At 41.5% G+C, this 20,193-nt stretch overlaps 1 protein-coding gene across 14 annotated transcripts in view; it reads left to right on the forward strand.

Moving 5' to 3' along the window:
- The window catches only part of TLN2 (talin 2), a 451,133-nt gene that overhangs the window by 163,413 nt on the left and 267,527 nt on the right, over window positions 1-20,193 (forward strand). The window contains exon 1 of one of the 14 annotated variants that reach the window (XM_037502621.2): window positions 220-700. The exons of the other annotated variants lie outside the window; for them this stretch is intronic. The gene's annotated coding sequence lies outside the window, so the exon portion shown is untranslated. Of the gene's footprint in view, window positions 1-219; window positions 701-20,193 lie in introns of those variants that run through there. 14 annotated transcript variants of the gene reach the window in all.

Here is a 20,193-nt window from a genome sequence, read left to right on the forward strand (position 1 = left end):
AATTAATGCCAAACCGCTCACTCCCATTTACCACATAGGCAGCCACTCACTGTTACTCTTTCATTGGATCAAAACAGGAGAGGGAAGAGCACAAGGGGCTATGATGATGGTTCACGGGTGAATTGGTGGTGGGAATTTTATGGGGACTACACCTGAGAGGAAAAAGCAAATATTGTACAAAAATGAACAATGATGTAAAAAAAAATATAAATAAATAATTTTAATAAGCAAAACAGAATTAGGAGATTCATGTGTTACCACATTTCACATTACATGTTAACTATTATGTGGAACAATAAGTTATTGTATCTCCCTGGTTCGCTATTTCTTTTTGTTAACGAAACAGGAGGTACTCTGTAGCCCTATGCCAGCTCTCCTGCTTACTTACTTCATATCCCTACACATAGTACTTCACTTTTTAAGACCTCAGTTTTATCATCTAAGCAGTGGGACTTATGGTTTTCCCTACACATAAAGATGCCATGTAGATGAGAATATATATAAAGCATTTACATGGAGCTTAGTGCCTGGTGAATGCTGACAGTGTTGCCTAGCAACACTCCTGTTTAGTCTAAGGCAGGAGGGAGCACAGGGCTTGGGGAAGTAGAAACAGGGTAGCTTTTGAGGGCAGATGGACTTGGATTCAGGACTTGGTCTTTAGCCCACAGCACTGACCACAGAGGTGGGGCTTGTAAACCAGGTGGGTCCTTTTCTCTTGACTCTGCTTTATATATAAAAGGCCCTTATAACCAAACATTCTGGGTTGACTGGTGACATTATGTTTAATGTTGGTCAGTAGCTCCGAAATATTGATAGGAGCCAGGTCAGGAAAATTTTGGCCTGTGCCGCATTGACTTTTCTGTTACTGCTCACACCCTTACTTTATGCTGCATCCCTAATGACTCATAAATGAGACACTCAGGGAATTTGCTTCCTGGACCTTCTCAGTTTAAGTCATTAGTAGGAGATGATGGTAGCATATTAAATCATGTTAACCTTGTAAATTCTTCCTCTTTACAAAATGGAGAATTGGCAGTTGATGACTCTATATATTTTTATCTTCACAGGCTGATGCAGGGTATGTAACTGCTAGAATCAGACCAGAAAGCAAAAGTGATGGGAAAAAAGAAAGTGGGTTTTGTCAGTGGCACAGAGGAGCATAATTTCTAGCTACTAATTTCTGTTGAAAACCATAAAATAGGCTATCTGATTTTCAGTGAAGCATAGTCCCTAGAAGGAACTATATTATATATACACATGAAACTGAAATTTTATTTCAAAGAAAATATTCCTGAAGTTTAAAAAAAAGTCTTATTTTCTAAAAAAAGGGTGGGGTCAGGCTTGAGTCAGAAACTGAGAAATATATGCAAATATACTCCATCTTTCTTTGGGAATCTGAAATATTTATTATTGTTAAGTTGCATGCCTCCCAAAGGTTATGTTCATTAATTATCCCCTCTGAACAGAAATGGAACATGTCTGTGTCCGTGCTTCTTGGAAGAAACTGCAGTTTCTCCCTGAAGTTTGTTGAAGACACAGGAGCTGAGGAACGTTTATGTGCATACCCAAGCACACAACTACCTTAAGTGGCTAGAAATGATAACGCGCACAGCTTCTCTCTTCAGTGTATAAGAAGGCAGAATTGTGAATAACTCTTATTTCCACCCTTTGTTGGCAGTGGAACAACAAATTTTTCATTCTTTGAAAAAGAAATTGTGTGGCTACAGAGCAGAGACCCAAGGAGGTGAATGTGTTAGCTTGTGACTGAGGGGTACCCTAGAATTCCCAAGCTTGATTTTGCTGAAGGGATCTGGCCATTTGTGTGCACAAAGGCAACGCAGACTCAAGTGTGAAAGAATTTATAGTGATCATCGGGCCTCTCTGGTGACGCAGGTGGTTGAGCACAGCACTGTGAAGCTGTCCGCAGCCTCTGCAGTGCGGGTTCAATCCCGGCCGGCTGCAGAGATACCCACATGGCTCAGCAGACCTCTCCTGTCTTGCCTGCTGCTCCCCTCAGCAGTGTATTTCAGTTCTGTTCACAGCTTTGTCTCTGCTGAGTCCTCTCACCCTACCACACATCTGGCCTGTACCCTGGCTCTTGTATGCATGAATAAATAAACCATAAAAAAACAAACTAGTGATCATAGGCAATAGGAGAGGAGGATATTTCTAATCAGAGTTTTCCCAATAAACACTTCAAGTTATCAATCCCCTCGTGGGTAAATGCCAGCTAAACAGGGTCCACCTGTAGTGAGGTCACTGAGGCCCAAAATCGTGCCACAAGTCTAAGGCACCTTCTGATGGGGAACCATAAAAAAGGGGGTCTGAAGAAGGTTCCAGAAATCTGGGACAAAAAGAGGTGTTACATCATTATAACAGCTGACATTATCAGCCTCCTCACCTGCCTCTCATCCATGTGTCTCTTTCGAGTATGTCTCTTTCTGTGTTACCCTCCTAGCAGTATCAGGGCGCATATAGGGCCCTAGAGGACTCTTCTCCCCTTTTAGCCCACCTGCCTGCCAGGTCATAATAGCTTCACCTGGCTGCTCCACTCTGCCTATCTTTAAGTGGCACCTCCCCCTTTTATGGAGGTGTTATAAATGGAAAAATGACCATATATTAAATGGAAAAAGGAGTATCAAATTGAAGATACAAGAGCCTCAGTATTTACTACTAGCTTCTTAAAAAGTGCATGAATCTAGCTATGTAAGACGTTGTACTTATTATTAGTAAGATTGTGGGAGTGGGCTTGGGTGAATAACTTGCTGTTCAGAACCTTCCTCATCTATAAAGAAGGTTAGACCTTGTGAAGAATAAGATGAATGGTACAAGGTTAAGAGTAAGAACTGTACCTGGCACACAGCAGACATTCCTCTAATGGTAGTTGTCATTTGCATAGAAAATGCTTGAAATAATGTTCCCTGGAGTTACTTCAGTGGAGGGGGTGAATGGTGATGGAATTGAGTTTCAGTTTGTGCCACCAGCGTGTTATATCTGTTACCTGGAAAATGAAATGAGAAAGATAAAAAAAAAATCTGAGGCGGGTAAATATGACAACCTATCTCCTTGACTTTGTTTTCACTCTTACTGCATTGTAATGTGTGAAAGAAACCTTTTTAATTTTGTATGCAGTTGTCTAATTTTTAAGAGGCGTGTATATTTAACTACTAGCATGCTTTGTCCTCACTCCAGAGTGAAGGATAACATTAGAGGCATGTGCCCAGGTGGCTTGGATGGAAAGAGGGGAGAATATTCCACTTAAAGCTTCTCTTTCACTATCATTCCTTTGTCCCTTATGTAAATTGACAATGAAGTATGTCTAGTGCTTTGCATTTACTGTACCTGGAGCTTGAAGGGAAAAATGATCATAAACATAGCATTTTGGTTGCCCTGTTGGTCACATCCCTCCTTTTCTTTGTTCTTTGTGGCTGAATTTCTCATGTCTGTGTAGTGGTTTGGAGGAAAGCAAAAAATGGCCCAGACAGGATATGGGGGCCTTGGAGTAGGATTAGTCGTGTCTCTTATGGCGACTGCAGTGGTTGACACTAGACCCGGTAACAAAGGGCAGTGAGATGCTCAAGGATAAAGTAGTCATGGTATCGGAGTGTCTGACATCATAGCCCTTCTGTTTTAGGGGAAAGAGATTAAGAAATAGAATTTCAGTATACCCCATTAAAAAATTATTTTCCCCTGGGTTTGGCAAACTATACGATTGGTTGGTTTCTACCTTCCCTTAAGGAATTGCTTCCCATATAAGGTTTAGGTTGTGGTGGTCTGCTTATCAAGTTCTCATGAATGAGCTCTAAGGGTCAGCTTGCCCAGTGTGTGGGCAGGTTTTGCTGGATGGTGGCACCAGCCTGGCCTTTCCCACACATCCCTTCTTGCACACCCCTTGTCTTTCTGCAGTTACCTGTTTCTATTGAACTTGGAGGTGAAAACCTTTTTTGCAGGAGTTGCTTTTCTGCAGGAATGGGTATTTTGTGTCTTTAAAAAAGAGTTTTTTTTAAAAAAGCAAATCCATGACTTGCTAACCCCTGAGGCTTTCTAAGAATGTTCTTCTGTTTGGCAGGTTGCCTTGCTGGTTTATTCTGCCTTTTTTTGTTGTTGTATTTTTTTTTTTTTTCCTGCAGCTGACATTTTCAGGACAGAATGACTCCCAAGCGTCAATTTTAGAGTTCAAAAGCCAGAGAAGAAAATTGCATCTTCTCCCTCTGATGTGCAATTAACTTTGACTTTGACAAAGATTCGCTCACCCCGCTGGGATGTGCGGGAATGTTGTGGAGGATTTGGAAGCTGCTAACGAAATGGTCTGCCCTGAAATTGCTTTCACACACCAGCTCCCTGCCAGCTCTTCCCAATCCATAGATCCCGGATCTGGGAAAAGCCCTCAGACAATGCATAGTTGTAATACTAACTCTTGCCTACTTTAAATATCTCAGAAGCAGAGGTTGGTAAAGCACATTGTGTGCAGCTGTTTCAACAGAGCCCTCAAGTCAACAAGTGGAAACAAATACCAGAGTGCACAGGCCAAACTGAGCAATTGCAATTAAGTTGTGGCAGATCCAGTGTTCAGCTGACATGAAGTTTAACAGTCTGAAAGAGGTGTGGACAGGGTTAGTGTTGCCTGGTCCTTACCCAAATGTAAAGCCTTAGAATGAACACTTTGGATACACCTGCCTCTCCCACGCCCCATCCTGCCATCTGAATGATAAAAGAAAGACTCAGAGGGTTCTACTTTGATACTAGTGAACAGCTACAAAATCTTAGGTGATTCTTGAGTTGCTTTATTAGCAGCTAGCAGCTTCAGAGGAGGGCACTGTGCTAAGTATATTATATTTAGTATAATATACTAAGTATATTATACACGCACTTATTATACATGCACTAAGTATATTATACATGCACTTATTATACATGCACTAAGTATATTATACATGCACTTACCTATTTTACCTCTTAGGAATCCTATGAGGTGTGAAGTATGTCTTCTTTTTATGGATGAGGAAATTGGGACTTAGTTTGTAAGGTTGGAACTCATACCTATGTCTGCATGATTTTGAAGCTGCCTGTACACTATAAATCTGCAGCATTATAAAATTAGAATATATATTAGTTCTAAACTTGTTTCTCCTAAATATAGCTTTGTATATATGTATTATTTATATATCAAGAATAATAAGACTGACTTTCAAAGGAAGAACTGACAAGTCTATGGCTTAGTGGGATAACACAGCACACCTTCCTGGTAATTGAGATATCAAATGGGCAAACAGAAAAGAAAACAATAAAGAAAGAGAAACAACCGGCTTAATCATGTGGATATGCATAGAACACTGCTCCCATACTTCAACCTTACTTATTCTTTTATTTTTTAATATTTATTTATTCATATATACAAGAACTGGGGTACAGGCCAGATGTGCAGGAAGCTGAGAGGATTCACCAGAGACAGAATAGGGAACAGAACAGGCAGACTGACTGAAATACACTGCTGAGGGGAACAGCGGGCTAGACAGGAGAGGTCTGCCATGCCATGTGGGTTTCTCCCCAGCCAGCTGGGATCAAACCCATGCTGCAGAGGCTGTGGACAGCTTCACAGCACTGCGCTCAACTGCCTGTGCCACCAGGGAGGCCCAAAGCTTACTTATTCTTTTTTTTTTTTTTTTTAAAGATTTATTTATTTATATAAGAACTGGGTACAGGCCAGATTCGCAGGAGGATGAGAGGACTTCAGCAGAGACAGAGCGGGGAACAGAACAGGCAGACTGGTGAAATACACTGCTTAGGCGAGCAGTGGGTGCGACAGGAGAGGTCTGCCACGCCATGTGGGACCTTCACCGGCCAGCCGGGATCAAACCAGCGCTGCAGAGGCTGCGGACAGCTTCATAGTATGGTGCTCATCCACCTGTGCCACCAGGGGAGGCCCAGCTTACTTATTCTTAAGCACATGTGGAACATTTATGAAAAGTTACCATGTCCACCCTTCAATAAATTATAAAGAGGTGGTATCATACAGATTATATTTTTAAAAGTTAAAACCAGTTAAGCTACAAATTTAAGACAAAAAGGCAAGTACATTTTGCAGTGTTCCATGAGTGTGAGATGTTCTTTGTTTTCTGTATCAAGCACACAGACCCGAGCAGGGAAGAACTTGCAAGAAGCCGAGCAGCAGAGCAGCGAGTCTGCTGTGGAGCAGCAGGGTCCTGGGGGCTAGGTGCTGCTCCTCTTTCCTTTGGAGGGTCTGAAGTGGAGGATAGATTGACGTGAAAGCTCCTCTTTCCAGTTAAGCATTTTGTAAACATAAATCCTTACCTTCCACTCTCTTAGAAGGGAGAGCCCTTGAAACCACGTGGGATGCCTTGTTTATAGGAATTTTAGGCTATTCCAGCATTCTTGCACCCTCATAACATAGCCTTTTCAGTGCTGGGAAATTAAAATGTCTTGTTGCTTCATAAATTAGACCATGGGCTTTCAAAAAGATGTGAATAGGAGCTTTGTAAATGGAGGATTTTATACTCCAATTTTTTTGGTTAATGTAACAATTCCCATTCTGAGAGGGTGTGGGATTTCGTGTGTGTGTGTGTGTGTGTGTGTGTGTGTGTGTGTGTGTGTGTGTGTGTGTGTGAGAGAGAGAGAGAGAGAGAGAGAGAGAGAGAGAGAGAAGAGAGAGAGAAACAGTTTTGGCTTCTTTGTTGGAGTGAGTGGTGCCAAGACAGGGCATAGGACAGAAGACTCCAGGCTCTAGAGCCAGAGAGAGCTGTGTTCTCTGGGACAAAAGCCAGTTGCTTCTCTTGTCTCGTCCTCAGTCTGGACTTTCAGACATCTGCCTTGCAGTAGGCTCACAGAAATAGATAAAGTCACAGATTTTAGGCAGCTCTGTGCCTGGCACCCAGTGTCAGTAAATGATTGCTGTTGTCATCTTCTACAGTGTCTCTAATTCAGACTCCTAGCTTTAACATTTGGAATCAATTGGGTTCCATCCATACATGCATACATGTTTGCTTTTATTGATTCACCCTTATAGGTATTTGAGAAACTGGCTGTGTCTAAAAGTTCAAGTTTGTTTCTATTTTCTGTGATGTAGAGAGGAGCTTAGAATGCAGGCATTTTAATTTGCAAAGAACCTTCTTCCCTTCGTTTTGCACTTGAGGATAAGCAAAGACCCACCAAGTTCTAGTGATTGTCCTCCAGTAGCTAAGCCAAGAATCAAGCTGATATAGTTTTCACCACAGTTGCCGCCATTGTGTCTGTCTGCACTAATTCATGTCACAACATCTTTGAGACTGCTGCTGCTGTTCCAGTATTATGCGTACAGGACCTGCTGCTTGGGATATCAAGGAGCTGGCTCAAGGTCACATGCTTCTGCCCTACTCCTTCTGGCTGTGGATCCACCCTCCTAGCCAGACCCCACACTGGATTAAGGTTTAATCCACTTATTAAAATTAAGTTGCTAAAGCCAGCCCTGTGTCATTAGGTGAAGGATTGTGCACAATGCAAGGATGATGTGTCCTGGGTTCTCGGGACCTCCTGAAATGTATACCAGTCTCTGATTAGTGATTTAAAACCAGGACAGGATTGACTTGTGCATGTAGATTTATGTAGCCTGGTTCTACTAGAATTTATTGAATACAGCCCATGTTCACTTCTGAAATAGGGGCATTCGCTGGGTCCCTGGGGACCTCCCTGTCCTCTCCCTGGTCATATTTTTTCAGGCCTTTGGCAGAACCATACTTCAAGTTATTACAATTTCATTTCCGTGGCAATGTTAGAATTTAGTTTGATCTTTCTATCAGGTATCAGAAACTGCAGTCTCTTTTTTTTCCATTTTGACTTCCTATAACTTTGTTCCTTTTTATTATACCTGCAGTAACGAGTGACAGATATCTTGCAGAAAATGGAATGTGTGCTTAGATCTGTGGGCTATTTTGTCTGGAAGGACCTGTAGAGGGGCTAAAGGGATGAGGAGATGAAGTCCTAGCCAGGAGGTGTCCCCACATGTGCTGTGGTGTCAGCAGAGCTGAGACATACTGGATGCCATCCTTGTCTGTCAGCTCCACACCCCACCCTTGCCTGTAGCTCAGACCTTTGTCAGTGTCTCTCCCCTGTCGTCCTGCTGAGGTGTTCTGACAGTGTCTGTTTGTCAGCGCTCTTTGTGTATAGGATTGGATCCGTAACTGTGCTGCCAGTGTGGCAGCAGGAGAAGAGAAGAGAGGAGCAAACTAAAGACTATAGTTTTGCCCCAATGACAAGTAGGGCCTGACGGGTGGTTTGGAAGTGGACAGTAATGTGGTTGGCCATCTAGATTTTTTTTCTTATGTAACTGATACACTCAACCCAATGGACAAGGTATTTAAGGAAAGAAATCAATATCTATTTTCTTTTTGATGATTATGAAAACATCAGTGCATTTCCTTTAGACAAAATGCATGCACACATGTAGCCACTGTTTTCCTACGTTGACTTTGGTATGCGCACCTGCCTCCATGGGGAGTCCCCTCTAAGGCTCAGTGAAGCCAACACCAGAATCTAGTGCAGACTCTGCTCTGGGTGGCCTGGCTGGTCGCAATGGTCCCTGTGGCCCTTCCCTCAGAGGGTCAGGAGGTATTCTCCTTTGCTGGGCAGAATTTCTTGTAAATCTTAAAGGTGTCCTGACTCTAAGCAGAAGCAAAAGAAAAAAACAAGAAACTTGCATATCATGTTATCTATCTCTGTCACCTTAGGCTGCTAGTCCAAGTGAATGTCTCCCAGACTCTGCCCCAAGTCAGGGGGCAGATATTAGATATTCCAGCTGATATCTATAATAGATAGAATCTGTAATAGATAGAATATCTATAATAGATATTCCAGCTGATCATCTATTTCAGGTGGAAAGTTTGGAAATGTTCTCTGTTTCTGTGTGAGAGGCAATGGAAGGGGTTACAGAAACCAGCTTCTGTTTTGGGGGTAGTTTACCTTGTGTTCACATGGATAAGTCATAAATAACAGAAAGATTAGGCCGTAGAGAGTTCCTGCAACTTAAACATATGTGTGGGTGGTATGTGTACACACACACCAATGAGCAGTCTGTAATTAGGGCTGCCAGACTCTTGTGTGTGTGGGGGTGTGTGTATGTATATACCCGCAGTAAACACACTTGCACATATGTACATAGGTATAGCTACACATACACATATTTGATACTAAAGGCACATTGAGCCATGAGCTTCCCTTAATCCTTAGGAAAGCCTCTAGGGAGTAAATATGTGGACATGATCTTGAGGGGGGTTGTATTTTGGACCTGGATGTAAAGCGTGTCTCCTGCATTCAAAGAAACTGGAACAGTGTGAGATGTTTGGTGGTACAATTTGGTGTTTTCTTTGGATTCCCCAGAGAGGCTTTTAGGTGGTAATGATTATAAACAAGATAGTGGTGTATGCTGGGGCTCAGTATGGTTTCCTTCAGAGAGTGTCCTGCCTGGCTGACCTGGGATTGGAGATAAAATGCCTACTGCTTCAGCATCAGGAAACTGCTGGCCTATATTATGGGTGCTAAAGCAAACCTACTTAAGGAAAAGCATACCTGGCTTATCACCTGTTCTAAGGGTAGAGGTGTTTGACCAGAGAATAAAGGTAACTGGGCTCACATCCTGGCAATAGCAACATGTCTACTGTAGACAAAAACAACTTCACATTATTGGGGGAATAATGGTAATTCAATCCCAAAGATAACACATGCCTCAAGAACTTTGTAGGAAACTTCTTTCTTCTTACTCCCACAGCAAGACAAGAAAGTTCTGTCCAACAGATTTTATTGTAACCTGGAGTTTCTGGAGACCTACAGCTGAATACAATAAGGTTAACTCTCAGTTCCTGAGTTGTCTTTTAGAGGTGGTTCTTATCCACTGCCTGCCTTTTTCTCAAAGGGAAAATGTGTTTTTGATTATAAAAGCACAAGATGGATCATTGCTAAAATCATAAAAGTGGAAGAATAAGTCACTGCAAAACCCATTGCAACAATTCCTATTTTATAGATTTCTTCCTAGTATCTTCTCTGTGCATATTTACATTTATAGTCTTGGCAAATTATTAAAATTACACATGTGGAAAATATAAAAAGTATTTAAAAAAATCATGTGCATATATTACTTTGGAGATAATAACTGCTAGCATTTTATTGATTGATATGTGTATTCATTTTTCTTTCAATAAAATTAGGATACTTCAAATATGTATTTAAGACATTTAAGTTTCTATTTTAATTTTCAATTAATATGGACAGTACTTTGTTATAATATTATTTCAAGCTATGTAAATATTATTTAAAATGACACATAATTTGTTAAGTGGATATATAAAAATTTACCTAATCATTTACTGTGTGTTTGTAGTGGTGGGAAATTATCTTGATGCTGTGGTAGCCTGCAAAGACACTACCTTAGAAGGTACAAAGGCTCCCAGAATGAACCAAAATGTTTGAATCATTCTGTTCACTAAGTCACTTTAAATATACAATAAGAAGCAAGGGGAAGGAGACAAATTCATTATGCTCAGTTCCATCAGGACAGAAAAATCACACTGCTGGTGTCCTGGCTTGGGGAGTGTGCATATAGCTCATCTCTCTCCACCACACATCCTTTTGCCCTGATGTTGTGGTTTAAAGACCAATTCTGAGAATGTGGGAACTTGGGGTACAGATGATGCCTGGAGCCCATACATACTTGCTTTGTTGGAGATATGCAAGAGCGAGTATCCCTGGTCACCAGTATCTCTTACCAAAGCCCCTCTTGAACATCAACTGCTTCTCTTTGCCTGTCTCAGAAGACAGTTTGGGCCAAAACGAGTATTATCAACAGTGGCTAATTCCAAGTGCTTATGGGCAATCAAATGGTTCTTTAATCCCTTCCTGTGTTCAGACCATGTATGCTGCTTCCTTTCTGTATAGATGACATGTCTCACAAGCTGCATGCTTGCTTATTCTCTGTGCTTCACGTATCTTGTAACTTCTATATATCCATTTGCTTTCTTGTTCTCTACAGCAGAAGTGAAGTTTATTAAGTGCCACAGCCAGCACACATTGTACTGCTTGTTTCCAGTTTTTCATGAATATAGGTAATACTTGGGATACCTTTGTATGTAAAGCTTTTTTAGTATGACAGAATTATCAAAAGTGAAATTACAGGGACTGAAGGAACATTTTTCAGACTTTTAACACATGCTGTCTTATGATTGGAGATGCAGGAGAGCTCTCTTCATCCCTTCCCTAGTCCCTGCCTCTCTTGATTATTATTTTGTTTTACTAAAAATTCTTGGAAAGAAGTGATTTTATTGCTCAGTCCCTTGGCTGGTTCTTGCTCTTACCCTATAGTCCGAGATGATTTTTGTGGTGGTTAGGTTCATCCAGAATAGTAGATGATTTGTGATAAGGTTGCAAGGATAGTTTTAATGGAGTAGTTCTATGAAATTCAAATTTGATGTCTGATCTTCTCCTCTCCTCCAGGGATTTATTACAGTTTTTTATTTATTACTCCAGGGATTTATTACTCCTCCAGAGAGTCAGTTACAGTTTTTCAGGGCACTTTTCCTACCTTATGGTATTGAGGAAGCTCCTAAGTGTCTTGAATGCTTTCTCTTGTTAAAACAATTTTCTACCTGTTAGGTCTGAAGAACATGAGCTTTTTCTTTACCAATCTAATACCATTGCCATCCTTTTATAGGTAGTGGAAGGATAATATAATGGCCATTGGATGTTGAGCACCCATGAACTTCTGCCCCATTAGCCCTAATTCTTAGAGAACCACTGCAAAGTATTGTTACCATCAATATTCCACATTAGCTGTAACAGAAATTGTCTCCAGCCTCAAACCTAGAAGTGGTAGATTGGAACTCACCTATGTCAGCTGAATAAATTATTTCCAGATTGTGGAATGGAAGGGTCACTTCAGAGACATGTAATTAGAGAAAAGCAAATTCTATTTCTGGTGTGTGGACTTGAGGGCCTTTAAAATGTCCTTCCTCCTTGAGGATTTGGAATTTTAGTGGGATTTCTATATCCACAGGGTCGAATGTGCACTTTCTAAGAGGTGAAAGGAGTTTGACTGGACCTGTAAGTTGTAACGTTAAATCCTACCCTCATCCCCTTCTGTGTGGGGAAAAATATTCTTACTTGACAGACTTGGGGCCTTTGTAATTCAATAAACCTAAGACCGATCATCACTCTGAAAAATGGTTAAAAATCCCAAGAATAAATGGAATTGTTAAAAAAAAATCTGAGGGAAGGTATGTCTGATTTGATTTATTTTAGAGCAAGAGTGCTTTATAACCTGCTGATTATCATAATAAAACTTCTTTATTCAGGGGAACATAAAACGACAATAGGCTTTAAAGTACTGTATCCTTGTAGCTTATTCTCTCTGGTAGGGGTGAATTGGGGTGATTCAGTTGAGGTTTGCAAAGTGAGAATAGCAGTGAAATCTAAATTTTAAGCTAACCTCAAAGCAGAAGTCATAGCTTACCTGCATGGAAGATTTGATGACTTCTTACTGCCCACTCCCTGCTTCCTACCCTCCTAGCCCTCCACCCCCCAAGTCAAATTATAAAGGCAGTGCTGATCAGAGACAGAGACACACTTTTCTGGGAGCATTTTTGTTTTATATGTGTAAGATATTTGGTGTGGGGGAGAGCTGTCCTGTTAAATGATCTATGTGTTAAAACTGAGTGGTGGGAGAGACTGATACCTTGACCTACTTGCCTTGAATAGTCCTCATAGTGGAATTTTTAGCCAATCCGTTGCTGAATGGGTCCGGGTCTAGAAGAGGACAACCCACGTGATAGGGTGATACTACACCTTGAGTGCCAGGGGGATGCTCCCGAGTTTAGGTATCTGCAGTCAGTTTCAGACAAAGGCCTGACATAGAATGTGATTAGTGTCGGCCTCACCATGAAGGACATGAACTGGGTGAATGCAAGCTTGTCTTTCAAATATCCAAACACTAGAATTAGCAGGCACCTATGGAGCTGGAGGGAAGGAGTCCCAGTGCCTGATGGATGGTAACCTCCAGGGGTTCATGACCTTGGTGGGTCAGTTGGGCACAGGAGCATCTACTGGCCGTGCAGCATTGTGGGAAATTTTCAAAAGGTGAAAATGTGCTTCCTGTTGTCCATTTTACCATTATTGACTTGTTCTGACAAACAGATGTTACAGTCAGCTTTTCACTTTTTAGATCAGGAATGGATTGTACATATTACCATGATCCCAATGTCTATACCGTATAGTCAAAATGGATAGGGTCGCATCGCGTACCATCAAGGTTTGTGTAACACTCTCACATTCGCACCAGGACAAAAGCACCTAACAATACATTCTTCAGAATGTGTTCTTGCTGTTACGCTACCGGTAATTACTATACCAAAAGACCTATTTTGTGTCAGACCCTACGATATGTTAGGCACTGGAGTCTAAATGGTGAACAAGTGTGTAGTTTGAATTTACCACACCTCCAGCTGTTTGTTATGTTTCCATGTCTAAATACTATTCCTTATACTCAGTCCAAATGAACTCATCATTGTGTCCTGGCTGTCCATGGGACTGAAAAAATAAAAAAAAAAAAATTAAAAAATCAGTAAATGTTCCGGTTCTCAAGAGTCCTCCATAAAATTGGGGTTAACAAACCTAACAACCAATCACTGTAAAAAGAGTGAAATATGTAAGGCTTTATGGCAGTGGAGGTGTGGCACCCATCCTGGTCTTAGGGTGGAGTAGGTTATCAAAAAAGGCTTTCTGAGGAAGAGAGTAAGGAAAGGAACATTCACCTGGTCAGGCTCCTTGGGGACCTTGGCAGGTGGTGCTGATGGTGGAAGACATTTCAGACAAATGGTAGTAGGTGAAAAAATGCATGTGGAAGGCTGGGAACCACAGTTGGAGCTCCAGGATGTTCAGTGTTGTTGGGGCACTAGGAGTGGAACAGACATGTTCCAAAATGGGGGGGGGGGATGTTAGCGGAGGATGGGGGGGGAATCATGGGCTTTGTGCTTGGGGGCAGCAGTTTGGATTTGCTCCTGAAGGCTTTAAGGCAGTGGATTCACAGGGTCAGAATGGAAATGTAGTTGGAAAGACAAAAATCAATATACTTGTAGGGAAATCATTGAGGTGCTCAGAGGATAACAGTGCCCCATTGGATTTCTATATCCCTGATGAAATTGGGGGTGGGCTAGGGATTTGGTGTCTTTTCTTAACCTTTTAAATGTGGCAACTTAACTCTGCTGTCTGTGAATGTCTGCCACAGTCACTGTTGATGACAGAACATAGACACTGTACCTACCCAGTGGAGGGAGCTTCACATGCTTTAGGAACCACGCCCATAAGCTTATCTTATCAGAATTAAAAGACTGACTCAGTTTTAGGCCTGGGCTTGCTGACATGACTTGCTGGTGCTTTTCTGGTGTTGGGGATGAGGGTTGGTAGTGAGTAGTGGTTAGAGGGTGTACAGATAAATCAAGAGTCACCCCGAGCTAATGACTTTTGGAGCTGGTACATGAGGAGTCGGTTCTGAGGTTTTGTTGTACTCTTGTCTTAACTTTTATCTGTTTAAAAATTTCCAGGGCCTCCCCTGGTGGCGCAGGCGGTTGAGCGCCGTGCTGTGAAGCTGTCCGCAGCCTCTGCAGAGCTGGTTTGATCCTGGCCGGCCGGCAAGGGTCCCACATGGCACGGCAGACCTCTCCTGTCATGCCCGCTGCTCCCCTCAGCAGTGTATTTTGTCGGTCTGCCTGTTGTGTTTCCCACTCTCTCTCTGGTGAATCCTCTCACCCTCCCTCACATCTGGCCTGTACCCCGATTCTTGTGTAAATAAATAAATCTTTTAAAAAATAAAAAAAAAATCCATAATAACATTTGCAAGTGGTGAGACTCACAGCTTCACTGGTGTACATGAGAATGGCTTGAGACTGAACACCAGTCAGTAGTATCTCACCCAGTGCTGTGCTCAGGAAGTATTGACTGCTGTTACCACTGGCCGCTGTCCTGGATGAGTGTCACTTTTTCTTCCCCACTCTGTTATTTCTTGTTTTTGAGATTTTTCTTGGCCCTTTCTCCTAGTTCTGGTCTAGAATTTGCCCTGTTGATTGTGGACAATCTGGCTTTTCTGGTTTTGATTCTGGACAGTGCTTGAGGACAGAACTGTGTCTTTCCTTTTTCTGACTTCATCTTGCCCAGGGATTCACCCCAGGGTCCACTTGCCTTATCTGTCCAGGTACCCTTTGCGTATTATGTGTGTTGGGGGTAGGGAAAGAGTTGAGATGGGAAAAGAGTGAGCCAAAGATAGCACAACTGATCGTATTCCCCTTTATACCGTGGATGTCTTCTTGAATTATTTTGTAGAAGTTTGATTTTCATTTTGTCATATTTGTATGTATGTATGTATATAATGGTAATGTGTGTGCTTTGTGCCTTGACATTATTGTTATTATATCTTTAAGGATATTTCCCTTTTGTATGGAGCTTCAACGATGTTATTATATCTTCAAGGATATTTATTTCCTTTTTGTATTGAGCCTCAATTATCACTTATTTGACTTCTGGCTGCCCCAGATGCTTTGCTAAGTTGCAGATTATTTGTAAACAATTTGTAGAATATGCTAGTTGAAAAGACTATTTAAAGGAACCCTGGTAAATCTTTTCGTGAGAAGCAAAGATTATTTAGGACTTGAATCCAAGACATCGTGCTTAGGCCCAACCTTGTCCCTGGTTTATCTGTAAGACATTCACAGTAAATGTCATCTCTATTTTTACCTTTCCATTGTTACATACCTAGCCTATACGAGGATTCTTCTGATTGGAAGCAAAAGAAAACCAACTCTGTATTGGATTAGACAATAAAGGGAATTTAGTGGTCCTTGTGAGTGAGAAATCCAGCCCTGGAATGATGTGCCTCAGGCATAATTTGATCTAGAGACTCTTTTTGGTCTTTGGATTTACTTCATGTGTCTAGGACTCTCTTGGCTCCACCCTGCTCTATACAGGGGCCTCACCCTTAAGCTGTCTTCCCCTCATAGAAGCAAAAATAGCCTCAGAAGTTCTAGGTCATATGAATGAGAGCTGTGTCAACCATAGAAGAGCCAGCAACTTTGAATCAGCATTACAATCGGAGTTCTTGAAAGTTACTAAGGTTGTACCTCTTGAAGTTACATGTTTGCCCTAAACTATTCACTGGGGCCAGAGGACTGGCCTCTACCACTTGACTTACCCTGAGGCATGAAAGTGGCCTCTTTGTAAGCACAAACATAAGCAGAGACTGTTAAGAGAAAATGAGTCCTGGGGAGACCATTCACAGGTGTCCACTACAGGGACAGGACTGGGTTTCTTGGTTTAAGTCCAGAGTCTTTTAATCTGAATGCCACTGCTTTTAAAGTTGCCTCCTGAAATCTAGAAAACTTAAATAAGGGACCAGGAGAATGAATAACTATAAGAAAGTGAAAATCAAAATCAACAAAAAACTATGAACCAGAGACACTTTTTGGGGGTGAGGGGCGGGAGGGGAGGGATTGGGGTCAGAATGGGGGGGCTGCAATTGTATGTGGAATATAAAAATAAAATTTATTATTTAAAAAAAAAAAAAAAGAATATATCCATATCAGCTAAAGGACACTTGATATGACACAGTTATAGACAGACAGTTATAGATATACAGATATAAATATAAGCACTACTGTGAGAGCAGAGAGCAAAAGAACACAGTTTAGATGGACACTCTGAGGAAACTTTGAGAAGCAACGTTTTAGCAGAGACCTAAATGAAGAGTAGGAGTAGTAGGAGTAGCGAGGCAAATTCTGAAAGCATTTCAGGTAGCCTGGGTGCAAACAGCATAGGTGAAGGTAAAACAAGTGTGCATGTTAAAAAAAAAAAAAAAAAAAAAAAAAAAAATAAAGTTGCCTCCTGAAGGCAGTGTTTAATAACCTCCACTATCAGTGTTGTTTCTTAGGAAGTGGCGGCTTAGGCATTTGTATGTCACTAAGAGTATGACTATGTCCATGTCATCTAATTGTTGATAAACTCAATGTGCTCAACTCTCAAGAAGGGAGTTGCATTATGTGAATTCATCCTATTGTTACTGAGTGCCTGTTATACTAGACTCTATGTCAGGGACTCGATGTATAATTACATGCCGTTATGGGCTCATTAACTCATGGGAGAGACAGGCATTAGTTAAATGGTGAGACACATGTATAGTGAAGCTCTGCCACATGCTTGGCCCTAGCATATAATTGCTATAATAAATGAAAGAAATGATCGTACAAATACATAATTTTAAGCTGTATCCAGAGCTACTGTGGGAAGCCATGGGGACATCTATGGGGAGGATTGAATAAAAGAAAACCCAGAATGGGGTCTTGGGAACATCCACATGTAGAACCCACAGCTGGTGAGAAAGACACTGTGGGCTTTGAGGACCCATCTGGCTGCCACTATAGGACTGTTGTTCTTCTTACCGCTAAGTGTTCAGTTAATGAGGTTCGTATCAGGTCCTTTTATGCACTTTCTCAGAGAGTCATACTAGGACTTACCTAGAGTGGTGTGTTGGTAATCGTTTGTGTTTTTAGAGCAAGTTACTGTCCATTTGACCCTTTCCTGTATGTTAATTAAGCCAGATTACAAATTTCTAAAAAATGATGTTCCTTGATGAATGGCTGAAAATGTGCACACACATACACACACACAAATATTATTCAACCCCAAGAAAGGAGAAAATCCTGCCATTTGTGACGACTTTAAAGCATTATACTAAGTAAAAGAAGTCAGACAGAAAAAGAAAAATGCTGTACGATCTCATGTTTGGAATCTAAAAAAACTGACTCAGAAGTAGAGAGTAAATTGATGGAGCGGGAAGTGGTAGTGGAGGAAATGGGGGGATGTTGGATAAAGAATATGAATTTTCAGTTAATAAGTTTCGGAGATCTAATACATACCATGGTGATTATAATTAATAGTACTGTATTGTATACTTGAAAGGTGAAAAAATAAATGTCTCTTGTTTCTCCAAACCTTTTAACAATATTGTGGAAGGTTGTTTCCTGTAACAGGTGTGCATTGGATGTCGCAAGCCCAGCTGGAAGCCTCTTCCCTATTCCTACCTCCCTCATCTAACTCCTGGTGTTTCTTCTTCTGAACCCCAGTCATGTGGTCTCTGCTGCCCATGGGGCATCTATATCCTCAGCCATTTTTCATGGATCTTTTACAAGATCATAAGCAGTGATAACTGAAAAGGAAGTCATGGGATTTCTCTTGTATTCCTAGAACATTTTGTCACCATAGACACCTGGAAGAAAATTCCACATGGTGTAGAGAGAAAGCATCATGTATTTTCCTGCATTCAAAGCTTTGCAAAGATTCTCAACCCCACTTTGCTTGGGACATTTTTCATTTCCTGGAACACCTGTTTCCTTATTCATCAGCCTTACTTTCTCTTTTCTCCTTCCTCCCTCTAATCAGCTACTCTTTGGGGGAGAAAAAACCTCTAAAAAGCAGGTTTAGGTAGAGTTAAAAAGGTATGCTGTTTCCATAGTGGGTTGTAGTGGAAGTAGAGACAGGAACAAAGGTAGGGAAAGATAGGCTAACAGGGTGGAAATGTTTCTACTGAGGCAACTTCTTTTTAACTTGGTATTTGCATAGTGTGTCTTATCCTTGCTTGGGTGTGTAAATGTTATGTCTTATCCTAGTGTGTGTGTGTGTGTGTGTGTGTGTGTGTGTGTGTGTGTGTGTTGGTATGTAGATGTATTTTTCCCTGAGTTTTCTGGCAGGGTTCCAGTCACAGCAGAGCTGCAAATCTTTTGCAAATTTGCATCTCCCTTTTATGTTGAAGTAAATCAATAAGGAGCAATGCTTCTGGTTCTTGGGCAGAAGCCTGAAATCCATATCATTTTGCGTGCCATGAGGAAACACAGTCATTTCAGAACCCTTTGGAAGCCTGAGCTGGCTGGGGCTTTGTTCTGACTGGGCACTCACTAAGCATTTGCATGGATACCTAGAATTTCAAGGATGAAGTCCAGGATGTTTATGTTCTAGACCTATCTGCCCTCTCAACATGCTTTGGAAAGAGCCACTAGCAGAGGACTTGTTTCCTTTCTATATTCCCCTGGCTCTGTGAAGCAGTAGAGCCAGACATGCAGGACATCAGGAGGGCTGGAATATTCTGGATGACAGGAAACTCAATAAAGGAAAAGCAACCCTTGCTGTTCCTTGGGGGAAGAGCAGGTCCTCTGATTGGAGTGTGGTTGGTCTGGCTGGCAGTGTAAGTAGGGAGCTAAACACTGACATCATTCTTGGCTCCTCTTGGCAAAGCCAGGCAGGTGAGCCAGGCTATGCTGATGTATACCCATGTTGGTTTCCTGAAAAGGATTTAAAAGTGTGGACAGAGATTTTTGTAGTGGTGATTGGTTGGTTTTTCCCTAGATGCAATTGCAACCATTTGGATTCTTCCCTCTGCTTTTGCCATATTCATTTTGAGAATTTCATTGCTCCTCTCATAGTTGTGAACTGGTATGATGGTTTTGAAAGAAGAAGCAGAAAAGGAGGTGGTGTTTCAGACTGGCATCTCAGAACACAGTCTTCCTAGCCTCACTTTGTGCTAAGGATGCTCATTGTGTGCAGTCCTAAGGACAGGCTAGAGGGCCCTCTCTGCATTCAAAGCCTTTGGGAGCCTGAGTAGCTCATAAGATCCTCTTGGCATTATGGCCAGTGTGTGCAAAAAACAAAACCAGCTTATTCTCTGGGCAAAGGCTGCTAATGCAGTCCCTTAGAGCAGGGGTTGCTTTGAGAACCATCTCTAGCAACCACCTGGCTAATGAAGCACAACTCTGGGGGCATTTTTAGACACAGGCAAGCAAGAGAACTAAATTTCTTATGGCAATGTGATACACAGAGGCCGGGAGAAGGCTATTTCAGTTGATGAGCCCTTAATCTGTAATACTGCAGTTGGTTTTCCAGCCCTACAAACAATCTGTGAACCTCTTCAGAACCTACTTAGGATCCAGGAAGAGGACTGTATTAATCAAGGAAAAAAAAGGATGAAGAAGCGTATTGAGATGATGAATCTGTTCATTTATCAAAAAAACTACCAGTCCTTGTGAGGGGATGATGAGTACCTGGTAATAAGCTCTTGATCACTAGAACTATATGCTTATTTTGAAGATACTGCTTTATTATATAGATTATTCATAGTGATGT

The sequence above is a fragment of the Talpa occidentalis genome, unplaced genomic scaffold (genome assembly GCF_014898055.3).
Source record: "Talpa occidentalis isolate TD23 unplaced genomic scaffold, MPIMG_talOcc4v2.1 talOcc4.11, whole genome shotgun sequence".
Lineage (NCBI taxonomy): Eukaryota > Metazoa > Chordata > Mammalia > Eulipotyphla > Talpidae > Talpa > Talpa occidentalis.